Source organism: Amphiprion ocellaris, chromosome 7 (assembly GCF_022539595.1).
Source record: "Amphiprion ocellaris isolate individual 3 ecotype Okinawa chromosome 7, ASM2253959v1, whole genome shotgun sequence".
Taxonomy (NCBI): domain Eukaryota; kingdom Metazoa; phylum Chordata; class Actinopteri; family Pomacentridae; genus Amphiprion; species Amphiprion ocellaris.
Window position 1 is genome coordinate 5,492,257 of NC_072772.1, and position 15,951 is coordinate 5,508,207.

Consider the following 15,951-nt stretch of genomic DNA (forward strand, 5'->3'; position numbering starts at 1 on the left):
AATTCAGAAATGTTTGAATTACCAATCTGAATTTGAAACTGCAAACTGTAGGTTTCTAGTTTGTTTTTTCTCTTGATCTTACTCTTGAATATCATTTGTATGTACGTGATTGATTTTAAATAAACCCTAACCCATGCAAAATATTTATGTAGTTTATTAGTGTGGTTTAGGCCTGTGTCCACTGTGGGTTCATGTGTTTCAACATCATGGTTGATATTTCTGCAACATTTCAGACGAGTCACAATGTGATGCTATTGGAGAATGATATTTGTTAAAGTTCTTATTATTCGTCTTACTTGGTATCAGGTGGAAATGATCTCATGTCTTTTTGGGGACATCGCCATATTTCTTAGTTATTCTTGTCTCTTCTCGTCTAACTTCAGGACCTACCCCATGGTTTTGTTGCAAAACCTTTAAACCAAGCTAATGTATTGTTAAAGCACCAGGAGTGTTACTCATCAGTCATGTGAAATTCTTCAGTTGACACATTTTCTGACGCACTGAAGCAGTGCGTTCCACAACATGCTTGTGTATCATGCTCCCAGCTTTAACAAATCATTTTCTGAAGAATATATTCCATCCAAAATGCGTGAGCTCAACAAATGTGATGTGAATTCACTGTGATTATGTTTCATCTTTTGGTTTTGGCATTTGACTTTTGTTGTGGCATTCTCCTGTTAGGTTGTTGGCACTTTTGTTGGTCTTAATCTTGGTCCACCTGAGGACCCCCAAAATGAATTAAATTCGATCCACCCCTTCCAACTGTTAGCCATAAGACATTTCCAGTACTAAATGATAATAAAACTGATAGAGGGTGTTCTCCTGCTGGAATCAGTTTGTTTCTACCACATTTGTGCTTTTGTTAATAAAAATTTTTAAATTCACGTCTTACTTGTACTTATAAATGAGTGTTGTAAGTTGTAGCATTTCCACATTTACGTAAGTAAATACTTCTCTCACTGCAAAAATGACATCCAAAGAATGCTGATGTTCAAATCTGAGCTGCAGGATGTTGTGTAACATAACTTAGACACGTAGACTGACCATTTCCATTTTCAGTCTAACAAGTCAAATCATCAGTAGGTTATTTGTAAGTGGTCCTATCAGCATGCTTGTCATACAGTTGTTAGGGTTGTCAGGATCATAGCATCAGTAACAAGTGCACAAAAAGAACATCCATAGTTATGAAGGTCAGTATTCTTACAGGACAGTCTAACACAATATTTGTGCCCTGTCGTTCCTCTAAAAATCACATGTTCATGACTCCTGCTGTCCTCACCAGTTGCCTCCCACACTGGCCCAGTGAAGGATGGTGGGCGGTGTTTGCCTGGTCAGTCCCTGTGAGGGTATCCATCAACTACCAGTTCAGTAAAAAGTGTGATTAGAAGGACTGGCTCAAGCCTATGGAGCAGAATTTGACTGCTTTAAGGTTATAGCTCCCATAGCGATGCAAATGTCCAACAGTGTAATTAAACACTGCACAACTTGAAGCACTTAAATAGGTTATTGAACAAGTCATTGATCTCCTCACCCTTAAATAAGGTGACTGAGAATCTCCTTGAATTCTTCTCTGTACACAGTCCCATTTCAGTTTATTCAAACCCACTTGTATTTTAAGGTGCTGTGTGAAAGAATGTGGCACAATTTGAATGAGATAATCGCTTTATTATTGCCAATGTGTAAACAGACTGTAACTACAAAAATTAAACCCATTGCAACTTTCTTATTTGCCTGTAACAAACTCTGCACTGATTTCTGTGTAAAGGACTTGTGATAAATTTTACTGCAAAAGGATACGACATTTATGTTCAGCCCTCCCTTGAGTGCCAACATTATACAACAGTATAGCTAACATTAACTTTGAAATGGAATTTTCTCACCTTTGTTCTTCACTGCAAATAAGAACAAAAAACCAAAAGAATTTTTTATGTAGCCCAAACAGAAATGTTGCCTAGATGCAAAGAAGACTGATTTCACTTTTATCAGAAAGCGTTCAGTGCTCTTGCACTGTAATGAAGTGTTGAACTGTTGAACCAACCCCTATTTGGTGTAATGTTACTTATACACTGTTTTTCAATGTCATTATGTTGGTTTTTTTTAAGTGACTTTAAGTGACTTTTAAAGTATTGTATTTAATTTTCTGCTATTGAGAAAATCTCTGTATGTCTAAATTTCTTGCTACATGTCCTCTCATGACCTTCCTTCTCAGTGTCTCATTTATGCTATTTTGATCATTTTCCTTGCTTTCATTTTTACTGTGGCCCTTTTGGTCAGCTTTTCCGTGATTTAATATTCTTTCCTTGCTTCTTTTAATGTGTCAGTCTGAAACCTAACATGTTTCACAACTGTGAGGAAACTTCTTCAGTGGAGTCCTGACTTCTCCAAATTAATACTCAGAGTCGTCTCTCAAGTCAAAACCAAGTTTTACTTGCGCAAGGAATCACTTGAACAGAGCAGAGTCTGAACGAGTGACTAACAATAGGTGGGAACAATTTACATTGGCATTATCAGTTTCTGAGCAGCCAGGTTCAACTGACTGCTTGCAGGATCAACTTATTATATTTTCATGGTCAAAGTTAGATCATGGAAATTTACTGGGTACATTGGGTAATATGAGTTCACCGTCACACAGTTATACAGTAGTTTGAAATCGTAAAGAGCATTTAATCATAGCATAATTCTAATTTTATAACATTTCCCTCCTGTTTATAATTTATATGGTCTTTTCCAAACAGATGCTTTCACATGCGGACACAGAACCCCAGTGACAGGTGTCAATATGAGGGGAGTCCGGCTGCATCGTCCTGCTGCCTCATCATAGAGCAGGTCAGCATCTCAGGACGGGAGAGAAAGCATAAAAAACATAGGTTATATGTTGAGCAAAATAGGGTAACGTAAGATAGAAGCAGAATTAGCTTGAAAATATAACTTTGGATGTGTGTACATCCCTGGCATTATCACTCTCTCACACTTCGCTAGACTTTCATAAGAGAGATCATATAAGGTTCACTTCACATTCTATTTACACTTCATCTTCTCCGTCTGATGATCCTTCGTCTGACGAGTACACAGGATGACTGTCCTCCTGGAGCAGAGCATATTGTGATACTGTGGAATAGATGATTCTAGATATCATGGTTTTGAGACATAGAAAGATACATGAGGTGAACAGACAGAATAGAATCAATATAATTATCACTGGGTAGCAAATTTCATTAGGACCTGAATCCACAGTCCTGACATAAACCAATTCCACAAGTTCCAGCCTTTTCCCCCATGAGAATCTCTCCTTTTCATCTGTTCTGTAAGTTCTTTCAGATGACCATGGAGGGAAGTCAAATTCTGAGTGGCATCGGGGACCCACGTGCAGCATGAGTTGCCAATTTGTTGATTTCATGAGCATTATTTACAGCGCCATACCACGGGAAAAAACAGTTGTTAGCCTAGTATCGGAAGAAATTCAGTCTTGCTTTATTTGTGTATGACTAGCATGAGACCAGAATGTCAGGTTGGAGTAAATTTGGATGTCAGGGATCAGGTAAACTAGATGACAGCACCCACACCAACCTTTAGTTAGGTAGAAGTAGCTGCGTCTACCACATACCCAAACCATGTTGGTAGGACAGCTCTAACCGAAGTCTGAAGGTGCATATGCTGTCACCTTTGTGCCATTCAGATAAAATGCAGTCAGATTAAACATTAATATGAATGGTAGATATGTCTACGTTATATTGCCAGACAACAAATATTCACTTGGCTTTCGTGTGCATGAAGAGCTTTCCACACACGCTGCCGGAACTGTGATCTGACAACTGGTGTAATTTCCTAAATTTGGGTCACAGGTCCTCATGCAGCATCTTTGTACACAGAGAGGTGCTTGTGGTGTCAGTTTCCCATATGTATGGCCCATGACTCCTCCAGCTATTGTCAGATTTGTGGCGATAGAGAATGGATTGGGGCGTCTAGATTGTACTGTTGTCCAATTGTTGACCCAACTGAAATGCTGTAGTGGCGCTGTCATGTTATATGCACTATTAGTTACAAACATTTCTCTTGTGAATACACTTAAAGTGGTATTTATTTAAGCAAGCCATGGCATCAGAATGGGGCTGGTCGGAGTGGAATGAGGTAATTTAGAATACACATAGCAACTCTGATTTGTGTGGATAATTGAAGCACTGTCTGGTACCATAAATTGTCATATTCATCTTAATGGTTGATGACCAAGACTTCTTCCTAATAATTTTTAGAAGATCCAATCACATGGTCTCACTTCTGGGTCTGTAGGATCATTTGATGTTTCTGTGGGAGGAGAAATACAGGAGACAACTTCTCTTTTCATTAGCATGGTTTTCATATCATCAGCGAAAGTCATCTCTTCATCTTTTCCTATGTTGTCAGTCAGTTTAAATTGGGATAATTTGTATAGTCATCCAAATACTGTTTCAAACAGGCTAAGGCCTTCTGCTGTAGATAAGATTCTCATGCTTTGTAGGTGTAGTGGTAAACAATAAATCCAACTCTTTCCTGTTTCTTCCAAACATTTTCTCAGTTTGGACTTTAATATGCCATTGTTTATTTTCCAATAGTCCAGCTGACTGTGGATGGTACACACAGTGTTTTTTTAAGTCTATGTTTAGACATTGTTCTAGTTTGGTTATGACTTAATTTACAAAATGTGTTCCATTGTCATTGTATAATTTCTCTGGAATGTTACTGTTATAGCATCTGGGGATGCGCCAACCCATTTTGAGTATGGATCTGTAATTACAAGACACCATATTTTGCCTTCCCTTTTATTCAGTTTGATACAATCCATGCATAGGTGTTAGAATGGACATTGTGGTTTCGGAAATTGTCCTCTTTTAGGCCTTATGGCTCCTTTACTGTTATTTTTAGATCAAGCATTTATGACAAAATTTTTTAGAGTAATTTCAATACTTCAATAATTATCTATTGCAACTTTTATTTAGTTATTTTGTTGTTTCGGCAAATTTTAGTTATTTGTTGTCTCATTTCCTCATCTCTGCTTGCAGTACTGTACTGTCTTACTTTAAGTTTTAGTTCCCATTGGAACCTCGGGCTTCAGTACCCCACCTGTCTAAGTTTTAAGCTCCCACACTGTAAAAAGAAAACTACAGTCCATTCTGCAGAGTTGGTATTCTGATTTGTTGAACATGAAAATTAGGGCAATGAGCTAGCAAATCAAGGTTGCCTTGAAACTCTTTTTTTTAAGGTGTGGAGCTAAGGGCTTCACTCCCCTGCCTGTAAGTTTTAAGTACCAAGAACTAAGGACTTCACTTCCCTGCCTGTAAGTTTTAAGTTCCAAGAACTAAGGACTTCACTTCCCTGCCTGTAAGTTTTAAGTTCCAAGAACTAAGGACTTCACTTCCCTGCCTGTAAGTTTTAAGTTCCAAGAACTAAGGACTTCACTGTCCTGCCTGTAAGTTTTAAGTTCCGAGAACAAAGGAATACTTAACATACAGTACAGTACAAAATGACACTTCTTTTTCTACATCCATCCTTTTTTCTTACTGTTTTTATCTTACCTTCGTTTCTTCTGAATATTGGTGCTGCTGTACATGTTGTGCAAAGGATGTTTCATATCAGTGCTTTGTTGCTTATTAACATGATTTTAAAATTAATGACCAAGCATATTGGCAGCCACAGCACTGAACCAAAAACTTGGGGTCACATATTCCAATCTTGTTACTTTGGAACATTCGGTGCCTATCTTCTGAGGTACACATGGAGCACTGTGATCATTTTATTCTTGAGAGAATAAAGGCATGATTTTTTCATGAATTTTAAATGTGCATAAGGTGCAGATCAAAATTGAAGATCACATCACCTTGTTGTGGATTATCTGAGGATTCGCCCTAAACCTTACTCTGAAAGGAAAGAGATCCAGATTAGTGCCAGAGATTCAAATCTCAGTGTTGTAACTGAAGGAGATTGCTTGACTGCTGTTATTTAAAATCATCCATGCACACAAGAGAAACTTTGTAGAGATCAGAATATTGGACACAAATGGGAAGCTGTATATTCTGGCAGCACGGCGGTGAAAAGAAATATCCTATTATTGTATGTTGTAAAGCAGCCAGAGGGTTAGAATATATATTGGAAATTACATGTCACTCCATTCACATTGTGGGGATACCAAAGGTAACAGAAGAGAGAGGAAATCACAATGATGAAAATCTACCCAGTGTTTATATTTCTATATATTTAATCTGTATATTTAAAGGCTGAAAAGAGTTTCTGTTTTTGCTACAGCATGTCTCAGCTTACACCACCTCTGTTGTGTTCGTCTTTTTAGTTTTGTTTTGAGACTTTGAAGACAGCAAAGTGTGTTTTTCTTTTCCTTGTGTGCCAAAGGAACATTGTGTCCTCCTGACCAAAGAGCAAAAACATGCAATTATGGCTTAGTCTTGTCACCCATCCCAGCCTGACTTTACTGTAATTGTGTTTTCCTGTGGAAAAATGAACAATTGTGTGTGTGTGTGTGTGTGTGTGTGTGTGTGTGTGTGTGTGTGTGTGTGTGTGTGTGTGTGTGTGTGTGTGTGTGTGTGTGTGTGTGTGTGTGTGTGTGTGTGTGTGTGTGTGTGTGTGTGTGTGTGTGTGATTGTAAACAATCAAAAGCTGCAACAGTTTTGTTTGTTTACAGTTTTTTCCTTTCTATGTTCAAATAGAAATAGCAGGATTAGATATTTCTTTGTTCAAAATATACAGTACTGCCTTTAGCATGTCCTCTACTCAAAGGTCACATCTGTAGTTGCCATGGCGATGGATTTCCTGCCAAGCACACTTCGGAAAAAGTGATGTCTTTTGTCTGTTATGGTTAAATCAGTAGATATGCACAAAGGTGGAGCACACAGTACAGCTATGAGCACTGGGATCATATTGTGCATCGACATTGTGTTTTTAAGTATCTTGTGCTTATCTGTGCATGTGACACATCAGACTAGACAGATGTTTTACCTGCATTCACATATAACTCAGCGTGTGTGTTTAATGCCAGTGTTTGCGTGTGCACGTGTGTGTGTGTAGAATGACAGACATGCTTAATGATGGTTGGTTAGGCAGGCAGGCTTTATACACCCATGCGTATGTGTCTCTGCATCCCAGGGGAGCCTCGCAGTGTGATCGTTCTCACGGGATGGGGTGTGTCTGAGCACCTACCCCAGGGGCATCTCCAACACAGAGGGAGGTTTAGACCGTCTGACCCCTCTGTCTGACCTCTGACTGGTCCTCCACTGGGCCCCACATGTCTTCCCTCGGCTGGCGTCTGTCTGTGCAAGCCCCCTCGGCAAGATTCTTTCAGGTCTGGTTTATAGAAAAGCAGTGGGAGATACTTATGTCACATGTACACCAACTTCTGAAACGTTCAGTATTTGCCAAACAGTAAAGCTTCTAGGATAGTTCGGGCTAAATTAAAATGGGTTTAGTCTCAGACAGGAGTTAAACAAGGCTGTGCGTGGCAGAAATTGTAAACTCATAAAGACTTCAGGTGTGTCCAGGTCATGTTGTTCTCACCGAACTGAAAAAGTGAACATGGCAAACATTGTACCTGTTTATCATGAACATATAAGCATTGTCAGTGTAGGCATGGCATGCTAGCAAGCTGACATTAGCGTGTAGCTCAAAACAAGGCGATATAACATGGCTGTAGACTTTGTTTTTGGCTACATCACCAAATGCATTTTTCTGGAGCATGCCCATGCTGCTAGCCTACATGTGCACAATGTTTCAGGATCACTTGTCAGATAAGATTAGATAAAATAAAATTTTATTTATCCCAAACATAATTGTTTTGCCAGATGTTGATCAGAAAACAGAATTACATAACATGAAGAATGCAGTGCCTAGTAGAAAACCTGTAAGATATAAGTTTGCACATTGCTGAAAATAAAAATAAGTAAACTAAGATATGACTAGAATGGAAAAAGTAATTTACACATGATAAAGAAATATTACAAATTGAATTCAAATATTACACATGACAATGAAATTTTGCACATAAAAGACATATTTCACATGAAACATTAAATGTTGCATGTCATATCGAGGGCTGCACAGTGGATCGGTGGTTAGCACTGTCGCCTCACAGCTAGAAGATCTGCAGTTCACATCCCAGCCTGGGCCTGGGATCTTTCTGCATGGAGTTTGCATGTTCTCCCTGTGCATGCGTGGGTTTTTTCTGGGTGCTCCAACTTCCCCCCACAGTCCAACAACATGCTGAGTTTAACTAATAATTCTAAATAGTGCGTAGGTGTGAATGTGAGTGTGTTTGTCTGTATATGTAGCCCTGTGATAGACTGGTGACCTGTCCAGGGTGTCTCCTGCCTTCACCCAAAGTCAGCTGGGATAGACTGCAGCGCCCCCTCTAATGAGGATTAGATAGATAATGGATGGATGGATGGATGGATGGACATCACATTGAGCTGTTTTACATGAAAACAGAAAAATATTGCAAATGATACTGAGGCTGATACCACACAAAACCATTGAGAAACATAATATTGCACCTGATTTTATTATTATTGTTCAAATTTAAATGTTGGATGTTTCAGCTGTCATTCTTGCAGAAGGAGGAGTTTTACAGTTTGCAGAAAGGGGGAGGAGTTCCACAGTCGTAGTTCTCACTTGAAATCTGTCTGAATCTTTAAAATTTGTTATAGAAAGCTTTTGTTATTGAGTGCCAACATTGCAACTTTTTATGGACAGTCTCGTGCAGAATAAACTTTTAAGTTTGATGCCATGTAGCTGCTTGTAGTGGTAGTTCCTACAAAATCCACCCATGTTTGCTCCAAAGCCAGGCTAGTGTTTGATTAGGTGGCACTTTGTGGTGTAATCCAAGCCTATGCAAGCAAAAGAGGAGGATTATAGCAGTAAGAAACTGGGGCAGAGGATGAAGGTAATGCAGCACAGTGGTTACCTGCAAAGGCTTGTAACTGTAGGGAGTATCATTTTCATGCCAGCTTTTGGGATCAGGCAGTAATACATTTGTCGGGCAACAGCAGGAAACTGTGCCAGTGGGAGCAGCAGTAGTTCATCTAACTGTCATAGCAAGCGCTGCACTTGATCCAATCTACTATTGCAGTTAACGGCTCAGGCCAGCAGGAATTATCGGCTACAGTAGAGGGATTAGGCTGCCATGTGGGTTCACACACTGAGGGAGAGAAGAGGGAAGGAGAGGCAGGGAGTGGAAATATATGGTGGAGGAATGCCAGTGAATCTCGACATCGAGGGAACAGAGACTATGAGAATTTTTTTTCATTTTACGTACTCACTGCATTCTGCATTATAGTGAAGTCCCAGTGAAAACAAGCAGAGGGTAAACTGAGCTTTCAATGTATTACTGGGAAAATGATCGCTAGTGTTTGTGCAGCATCAAGACCTCCACCCGTGTTTCAATTTAGAGCAGAGCCTTTAAATAGCACTGACTATGGAAATTATATTAAACTGACTCAGCAGTTGCCATCTTAAGTTTACAGCCTGTAAAACTCAGTATTGAAGGACCAAGATGGCAGTGGCATTCATGAGAAAGGCATCTCTGGAAGTAATGAGGGATTATGAAGGGAGCAAGCAGGGATGGGGAAACACTCTAGTTATTGAGGGTCTGGAGGAAGGAGGAGAGGAGATAATTAAATATAAAACCTGACTTTCCTGATGCTAGCTTACCAAATACAATCCAACAGAGTAGAAGAAAATAGATTTATAATATAATATAACCAACACATCTAGAGAATCCATAGTTGTTACGGCAACATTGAAGCTGCAGTCCCAGGAGATGTTGATGACGTCACCATCGCCATGGAAGCACTGATACTTTTACCTCAAGGCAAGTCACCTTGTGTGGATGAGGGACTTCTTTCTAATTTGCTCTGACCAAACCAGTTTTTTAAATGACCATCCCTCCTTTCAACACAGCCAGTTTAGCTCGCATGTATGGAACCGGTTTACAGTTGAGTCGAAAATTATTCATAATATCACAGCTTGTATTACCTTTTTTTTCCCCATTTGTGTGCAGTTCGTTTGTGAAGGCCACATGAAGGACATCTGCTCACCCAGACAAAGCAGCAGTAACCCGTGTGAGAGGAACAGTAAACAAGTTGGTCACACCTGCAGTTTCACATCTTGTGTAAACTTACTTGCGGATCTGAATGACCTCTACTCTGCCGAAGGTCAGTTATAGCCAGCACTCCTCCAGTAAACACGACTATTAATGTACGCATATTTCACACATAATACAGAGCGTACAGTGTTTTCCCCTTTTATTGCTTTTCAATGTTGAATCATGGTCTATTCAGTTTGGCTTACAAATTATCAAGTCCTTCATTTCAAAATTAAAACAGATTTCTACAAAGTAATGTCAATTAGTTAAAAACTGTAAAATAAGTAACTGCATTAGTATTCACTCCATCAAGTCAGTATTTAGTAGATGCACCTTTGGCCGCACTGTGAATAAATCTTAATCAGCCTTGGGCATCTGGACGTTGCAGGTTTACCTTTACTTCTTTGCAAAACTGTCAGATAAATTCTAACAAATTCTCAATTGGATTCAGGTCTGGGCTATCTTGCCCACTCCAGACCATTCACCCACATTTTTGTTAAGCTCTGAAAGTGTGCTTTGGGGTTTTGTATTGCTGGAAAACAAATCTTCACTTTAGTCATAATTCTTTTGCAGATTCTCCAAGATTTCCCTGTACTTTCCTGCATTCATTTTACCATCATCCTTGATAAACCTCCAGGGCCTTCAGACGAGAAGCATCTCTGTATCATGATGCTGCCACCGCCATGCTTTATGGTGGGGATGCTGTGTTTGTGATAATGTGTAGTGTTTGGTGTCTGCCAAACATAGCATCTAGTTGATTTCAGAGTCCTCCACATGTCCTGTTGCAAACGCTAGTCTAGATTTAATATGAGCTTTTTTCAACGTTGGCTTTCTCTTTGCTACTCTCACATAAAACTTTGACTGGTAAATAACAGGCAATGGTTGTTGTTTTGTTTGTCTTTCCCAGTTTCTGTCATTGATGCTTATGACTCTTTTAGAGGAGACAGAGGTGTCCCTCACTAATCTCTTTCTTGAAGATTTATTCATGTGCCATTTTCCATCCATTTTTTAATGATGGATTTAACTGTATTCCAGGGGCCAGACGATATTCAGTGACTCAGAAATGTTCTTGTATCTATCCCCTGACTTTTAATAACCTTTTCATGGCGGTATTTGAAATGTTTTCTTCATGTCTTCATGGTGTAGTTATAGCCAGGTGTAGGGATTCAACGGTGGTTGGACCTCCCAGATACAGAAGTCTTGATACAACAATGTCTTGAAACATTTACTTCACTCAGATGATCTCCTTTTTACTTAACTGACATTGTTTGCAGAAATCAATGCTGAAAAGCAATACAAGGGGAAAACTTGCAAGGCGGATCAGTCTTTTTATAGGCACTGTATGCTCATGTTCATACAGCATACATACACAGGCAAATAGTGTACCCATGTACATATACAGTTACATGAACAGCTGCATGTGCACACATTTAACTCTGAAGACATGTCCTCTTCTTTCATGGTGATTTGTTTTCTGCCCATGACTTTCATAAAACTTTAATCACATTGTTTATTGGTTATATTTCAAAAGTCCACAGAACTATTTTCCAAACACAGATAAGTGTTTTTTTTTTTTTTTTTTTTTTTAATTTAACCTGTAATATTAGACTGAGCTACTCGTGAACAATGTTCCCTGTAATTTTTCCTGAGTGTGAGCAAACACACAAACTCCCTGAGTGTCCCTTGGACCACTGTGAGCAACATCAGACGTGTGCACTGTGGTCACACCAGCATCACATCCATTCAAGTTACATGGTTCATTAAAAGAATCAAATTACAGCATTTACATTTCTGTTAAAACACTTTGTCAACAGGAGCCAGTTGAAGGCTGCAGTGATTTTAGTGACACTACAATGTATAAGAGTGAAGTTATTGAATATTTGTCTCTCTTTACTGTTGCAGCGGTTTTGCAAATTGCAGACGGACCCTGTTCACTCCATAGACACCAATGTTATTCTTGTAGCTTGAAAGACAGCTACTTTTGATAAAACTGGGCTTGTAGCACATTGTCTGCCTTGCAACAATGGGAAAGAGGCACCGTTTATGTTTTGACAACCTATATCTAATGAGTTATTGATGCTGGAAGTCCGAATCTGTGAATATCTTTCCAACTTTACTGAACTTGGGGCCACTACCACCTAAGGAGTGATATATTTAATTTTGAAAAAAGCATTTAGCCATACTTAAAGCTTTAAGTGCTTTATTAACACGGAACTAAAAATTTTGTATTGTTTTATTATCACAGGTTCTGTCTGAAAAGAGGTGGCATCATTTTAAACAGTGAAATCAAACTAACAAAATGTAATGACCAACCAGTGAGTAATACTAGATTCTGCAAAAACATAAACAACTTTTTAAAAAATCTAAATCTTATCTTAACACAGTTAATGTATTAACTTATTTTTGTGTGTATGCATGTATTTATTGATTTATTTAGTACTGTTAACATATCAGAGTTCTGAGGGAATTTTTCTTAAGATAGGCAAAGGCCATTTATTGATTAAATATAGGCTATTAAATGTTTATTAAAAACTAAAAAGCATTTTAAAAAAACAACAACTTAGGCATTTATTGAGTCACTAAAATACTGTAGAGTACAGACCACATCAGCATGATTATAAGCATCCTCTGGTAAATTAACAACCAGATACTGATGTCTCTCACCATATGGACTTCAGGAGATGACTGGGGGATGATAAACTGTGACCTACTGGTTGGGTTCTCTCTGTTCTCATGGTTCTTACATGTTTGTCCCCTGACAGCCGGGTCCTAATGTTTTTTGAGCAACACACCATACTATGACGTTTTTACAATGATGGTTCTACTATGAAACCAGTTTGACATGTTCAGGTGTTCTTTGTGTGAAAACTCAGAGATTTCAGGTATCAGAAGGTGGTTTTCAACTTTCTTTGTTAACTTTCTGCTTCAACTTTAAACTAAATTTCCTTCACTAACCCAGCCCTCTGGACTTCCAGTAAGCTGTGTTCCTATTGGCTGTCCAGGTGGCTGCTTGGTGTTATCAGGATCACCTGAGCAGCTCACTGTCTTCCTGCTTCATGTGGCTGCAGCCAAACATTTCCTCTGCTTCTCCACCACTGAACTGGGTTTGGCTCCCTTGCTTTACTTTGTTCTTTAGGCGTTGGCTTGCAGCTTCCTGCAGTAAAATCGTCTTTAATGTGTTTCTTGGTGTGTTTTAGGGCTTTATACTGGATAGTTGTCTTGGTAAATGTGGTTCTTTAGCCACAGTTAGCACATGGTGCTAATGTGTGCAGTGATTAGTGGATTTGGTACAGCTGAGTTGTGTCTTTATCTTGGCTGTAGTGAGTCTTTAGAGGTTTTTGGTCAGACACATTCTGTATACTTGTTTGAGAACCAGTGTTGGTTGTCCAGAAGGTAAGAGTTCCTGTCCTGATTCTCTGTTCTCAGAGGTTCTCTGGTAGACTGCAGAAGACTTTAGCGTTTGGGTTTTGCTAGTTTGGTTTTTGTACGGTTTCATTTGGACAACTATCTTGAGGCCCCTCCATGTGGTTTAGTGAGGTTTTCTGGAGCAGTTCTACAAAGCAACCTGCAGCAGAAGAGACTTTGAGAGTTTTTAGGAAGTTCTGGAGACCAGACTTTAGAGCAGCAGAAACATTTGTCAGCAGTGTGAGCAGGAGAAGGTGAGCTTCAGAGTAGAAATGAGAAGGAAACCTTCTTGACCCGTGTGGTGAGGTCCTGTACCAAGAGTTTGAGCAGGTTGTGAAGAGTCTGTAGTTCTTTGGTCTGAAAGCACAAGAAGAGTCGACTCATTAAAGGAGAAAACAGGAGATATTGTTGCTTCTTCTGTCGCTCTGCAGTTTCCTTAGACTGAATATCAAGTTTATATTTTAAATGATTTCCCATGTGAGCCCAAGAAGACTTCAATAAACTCCCTCCATCCCCTGGACACAACAGATTTTATTACCATGTTAAATCTTTTTTTTTTTTTTTTTTTTTTTTTTTATATGTTTTTGAGTTTTAATCATAGTTTTAGCATAGTTTTTTTTCTCTTTGCTTGTTTAGTTTTGTCATCTGTGTAAAAGGTGCTAAACAAATAAATTTGAATTGATAAACTGAATAATTGACTAACTCATGATTGTGACAACAGAAGTATTTTCATTGTGATTTAAGGGTTTATTTCATTTTTAAGGTTGGGGTTAAAATCTTGACAGAAAAAGAAGATTAAAGAAATAAACTACATAACAAAAAGCAATTAAAGCAAAGGAAAAAAAATTTAATACAATAAAACTTTTAAAAAGTTTCATTATTAAAAAGATTTAAGAAATTTAAGATGTAATTTTCTAATTAAACATTTAATTTTTTTAATTAAATGTTTTATCTTTTTAAAGGTTTAATAATCTAATTAAATGTTTTGCATTTTTTAAAATGTTTAATATTCTTCTTGTTTAATTGTATTTTTTAAATGTTTAATTATGGAAAATATTTTATCTGTAATTTTTAATGTTTGTATTTTAAAAATTTTGTTTAATTTCATAATGACATGTAGTGTATCTTGTTGAATTATCTAATTCAATATTTTGTCTGTTTAATATCATTTAATTGTATTTAATGTTTAACTCTATTAAACAGACAAAATATTGAATTAGATAATTCAACAAGATACAATACATGTCATTATGAAACATTTTAACATTTTAAACATTTAAAAAATGCAAAACATTTAATTAGATTATTAAACCTTTAAAAAGACAAAACATTTAATTAAAAAAATTAAATGTTTAATTAGAAAATTACATCTTAAAGACAATAAAACTTCAAATAGGAATTAAACAAAATACAATGAAGCATTTAAAGAGAAAATTAAACATTAAAAGGTGGTAAAACATTTAAAAAGAAAAACCTTAAAGATTTAATCGAAAAATTAAATATTGGGAAAGGAAAAAAAATCTCAAACAAGCCGATAAAACATTTGAAAAAACAATTAAACATTAAAAAGACAAAACATTTCGAAATCAAATCAGACATTAGAAAAGAATAAAAGGTGAGAAAAGAGCAAAACGAAACGTTCAAGAATAAAACTAAAGACAAAACATTTGAAAAGACACCAGTTAGATTTTAGAAGATCAAATTAAACAGAAGAGACAATAAAACGATCAAAAAGAGCAGAAACAGATAAAAAGATAAAGTCTTAAAGCGTTTTCTAGTCTGAAACGAAAACATCAAGTTCTTTCTTCAAACATTTCCTCTTTCTATGTTTTTGGTCTGATTGTGGACAGATTTACTAAGTGCTCATTTCAGAAAAATGCTTTCCAGATACAATCTACTAGTAGTTGAAGGCATCGATCAAACTAATGTTACCTTCTGATCTCCACAAACTTGACTGTTCAGTGAAGAGAATGAAAGTTTGTTGAGGATTTCTAATGAACCTACAGGTGAAGGTCTGAGAAGAACTCAGATGGATGGTCTAAATGTGAAATCAAGACTCATGGTCACAAGTTTTAAGGCTTCTGTTTACCAGTAAGTTCAAACTAACAGAAGCACTGAGAAACTTTTAAAATTTCAGTCCTCAGACTGTCTGAAGGTTCAAACTAACACAGAACTACTCAAAAACTTTTAAGATTTCAGTCCTCAGACTGTGAAAAGGTTCAAACTAACAGAGAACTACTCAGGAACTGAGAAGATATCAGTCCTTGGGCTGTCTGAAAGTTAAATCTAACAGAGAACTACTGTGGGACTTAGAAAATTTCAGCCCTCAGTCTGTGTGAAAGCTCAGGTCCTGAGGACTCGGGAGGTGTGGAGGCTTGGAAAGTCTTGGAACTGAGGGTTCAACCCTCCAGCACAAAGGCAGAAGTCCA